General features: G+C 38.2%; 1 long non-coding RNA gene across 1 annotated transcript; it reads right to left on the bottom strand.

Moving 5' to 3' along the window:
• Positions 1585-3178, bottom strand: LOC109235063. The gene is made up of 2 exons (XR_002069305.1): positions 2556-3178; positions 1585-1786 (listed from the first exon to the last, which is right to left on the bottom strand). It is a non-coding gene; the product is annotated as an uncharacterized LOC109235063 (long non-coding RNA).

Genomic DNA, 4075 nt, shown 5'->3' on the forward strand with positions numbered 1-4075 from the left:
AGGATTTGTGATGGCGAGATGGCAACTATGGTTCTTTAGGTCGTATTGCATGTTCCGAAAAACTTTTAGGCGACCCGGGTATGTGGGCTCATGCCCATGGCGGAAGGCATTGGCTATAGCACACGAAAATATGGAAATCGGGCGAAATTTCAAATTCATAGCCGTAAAATGCCAAAAAAGAGGAACGATCATGGCGGGGCGGTGTCTATGGTACCTTAGGTCGTATTAGATGTCCCGAAATTTTTTTGGCGATCCTGGTCGGGGGGCCCAGGCCCATGGTGGAAGGCGTGGGTTATAGCACACAAAAATCTAGGAATCGGGTGGAATTCCAGTTTTATGGTCGTAAAACGCTAAAGAACGAGGAATGGTCATGGAGGGGCGGTAAATATGATTTCTTAAGTCGTATTTGATGTCCCAATTAAGTTGAGGTGATTGGGTTCGGTGCCCGGGCCCACGGCGGAAGGCGTGGGCTATATATAGCACACGAAAATATAGGAATCGAGAGGATATCCAATTTTATGGACGTCAAACGGCATAAAATGAGGAACATGCATGGAGGGGCGGTGATAATGGTCCCTTAGGTCGTATTTAATGTGTCAGAAAATTTTTAGGCGATCCTGGTCAGAGGGCCCGGGCCCACAGCGAAAGGCGTGAGATATAGCACACAAAAATATGGAAATCGTGCGGGATTCCAGTTTTATGGCCGTAAAATACTGAACAACAAGGAACATTCATGGTGGGGCGGTGACTATGGTTCCTTAGGTCGTATTGGATGTCCCGAAAATGTTTTAGGCGATCCAGGTCAAGGGGCCTAGGTCTAGGGCAGAAGGCGTGGGCTACAGTACACGGAAATATTGGAATCGGGCGGAATTCCAGTATTATAGCCTTAAAACGCCAAAACACGAGGAACGGTCATGGCGTGGCAGTGAATATGGTTTCTTATGTCGTATTTGATGTTTTGAAAAAAGTTTGGGCGATCCAGGTTGTCACACCTCCTTTTTAGCCGAAAGGGATATAAGGGAGTTTTTCCAATTAAAGTGACATAATCAAAATGAGATTATTTATTTAAATTCAGAGTCGCCACATGAGATAATTTATGGGGTCCCAAGTCATCGGTTTAAAATCCCGAATTGAGGAAGTTTGACTCTGTTTTACAGTTCGCGAAACAGAAGACTAGGTAAGGAATTCTGTTAACTCGGAAGAAGGTGTTAGGCATTCCCTGGTTCTGTGGTTTTAGCACTGTCACTTTAATCATAACTGGCTTAAATAAATTGTTTAATTACTCATTTTAGAACCTATGTGCATTTTTACCTTTTACCGCTTTTTAATTTGAAACGAATCACGACGGGTATTCATGTGTTTGGTTATTCATAATTAAGGAATTATCTTGAAACGAGTCGCGCGTATGTGTACTCATTTTATTTGGCGCGTCAAGAATCACGTCACGTGTACGTGTACACAATCCACAATACTTAATTATTTAAAAAAAAAAAAAAAACTTGGCCAAAGTCGCACGAACGGTACCTTCCTACATCAACTAATTTTGGATTGAGAGTTAGCTACTTAATTGATTTTGCCATACTATATGCACCAAACTTAAAGTATAACCACTCTTATATCATTTGCTTTTGAACAGATATACAAAGATCAAAAGACGATTGATTTCATTATCAATCGGTTCAAACTTGGTTCAGAAAAAGCCAATAGTTCCACTTCCACAGCAAAGAGAGAAGATCAACCTCTTGATTCCTTTCCCTTCGAGAAATTGCGCTTTTGTGCTCCTCCCCTGCAATATACAAGTTTTCCTTCAACTACACCTCTTATTTCTCAAGTATCTGAATCTAGTGCTAATCCTAGCATTCAAGGATCACCCACTGGTTCCATTCCTTCAAATGAACTTACCTTAGTGTCATTCAACTTCTGACCATCTATCGCGAAACTTACCTTTAAGCCAATGTAGTGACAGGTATTTATTTTGAAAAATCGTAATTATGTCACGCGAACGTGTACACAATCACGATGATAGATTAAGTCGCATCTAAAGCCATTTCCACGAATGTTCATTTTTAAATTGTACTCGTGTCACGCGAACGTGTACACAATTAATAACATTTTGTTATTATTAAGATTGTTTCGCCCAAAGTGGCGCGAACGCATACCTTGGTTTTAACTCTAACAAAATAAGTAGAGCTATCAATGACCGTTAAAGCATACTTACTGCATTCACACACAACTTAATGGACAAGATATCTCAACATAACAACCAAATAAAAATAAACAAAACAAAGTACTCTGAATTCTATGAAGCTGAATATGATATATTATTATACTTAAAATGTGAAGTATACTTATAACATATGTCTGCACACCACATATAATTCCAAAAAATTTCCTTGAAATTGCATAATAGCACAACCAATTTTGAATTCTTAAGAGGAGGAAGTCATTTGTTTATTGTCAGAGAAACCCAATAGTAAAACCAAGCGAAATGCCAAACATGGATAATTAGTGTAAGAAGCTATGAGTTAATCACAAACCATAAAGAGAAACAGTACCTCAGTTTGATCTATAAGATGACACAGATAACATATGAAACTGAATTTACAATAACCCATTCTCCATTGTTGAACACCTTAAAACTCCTTTATTGCTGCATATTCTTCAATATATACAGTGGAAAAAAGAAAATCTCTGATGCAAAATGACCTGAACCTCGAACTAGCGCCCTCGACCGGAAAATGGTTACCTACTGCCACTGTTTCAGCGACGGCATCAGTGCCAGGAAGCAAAACTTCAATGCAAAACCAAGAAAAAAAAAACAGTTCTTCCTATGTCTCCAATCCCCTCTTTAGCTATCTCCTTTGATTTCTTATGTTGGCATGGAAATCAATTTAATTTGCTTCATATGATTCCTTTAAATCCCTTGTTTTCCATTGATTGCTGAAGCAAAAGATTATTGGATTTCCGAGAAGTAGTAGGCGGCTGAAGCTTTTTGGATTTTCTTTAGGGGTAAAGGGTGCGGCTGGGTGGCTTTCTTAGAATGAAGAGAGGAGTTTGCCGGGTTTTCCCCCCAGTGAAATTAGGTTGGCCGCTCTTAGCTTCCTTTTTGATGAAGCCGTTTTCTGCCTGTCTTTTTTTCTCTGTTGAAAGAGATGAGAGTCCCTTTTTTATTTAGGTTTTTTCTTCTTTTTAAAAAAAATCTGATGGGTGATCTCTTAGGGTTAGGTTAATGGGTTAATTGGGCCATGGGGTAATGGTGTAGGGCTGTTTAAAATTGTACCGTTCCAATCAAAAATCTTAATTTTTTTTCTACAAATAATATAAAATATATACTACTTATAAAATACATAACTAACTTTAATTAATTCAAATAAATTATATTATATTGTGAAATTATTTTTTGATATTTTTCAAGATTATATAAAAATAAAATAGATAAATATAGGTGAAAATAGTATTACTACATTAAGTACTAATTAACCTTAAATTAAATAGACTTGAAACTATTTTTGTGTTTTTAAATTTTTTTTAAATACTAAATAAAATAACAATAAAAATAGTATATTAGAATCCTAGAAAAATACAAATAACTCAAATAAATTATAAAATATGCGAAATTGGTAATATAGCTTGAAGACGTGGCGGGTCAAAAATTACATGTCTACACAGGTCCGGGGACCCTGGCCCACAGCGGAAGGCGTGGGCTATAGCACACGAAATTATAGGAATCGAATGGAATTCAAGTTGCATGACCGTAAAATGCCAAAAAACGAGGAATAGTCATGGCAGGGTGGTAACTAATGTTCCTAAGGTCGTATTTGATGTCCCGTAAAATTATTAGGCGATCCTGGTCCAGTGTCATAGGCCCATAGTGGAAGGCATGGGCTATAGCATACGAAAATGTGGGAATCGGGCGAAATTATAGTTTTATGATTGTAAAAGGACAAAAAATTAGGAACGGTCATGGTGGGGTGGTGATATGGTTCCTTAGGTCGTATTGGATGTCCCGGAAAAATTTTAGGCGATCTGGGTCCGGGGGCATGAGCGCAGGAAGGAAGGCGTGGGCTGCAACACA

The sequence above is a fragment of the Nicotiana attenuata genome, chromosome 11 (assembly GCF_001879085.1).
Source record: "Nicotiana attenuata strain UT chromosome 11, NIATTr2, whole genome shotgun sequence".
NCBI lineage: Eukaryota > Viridiplantae > Streptophyta > Magnoliopsida > Solanales > Solanaceae > Nicotiana > Nicotiana attenuata.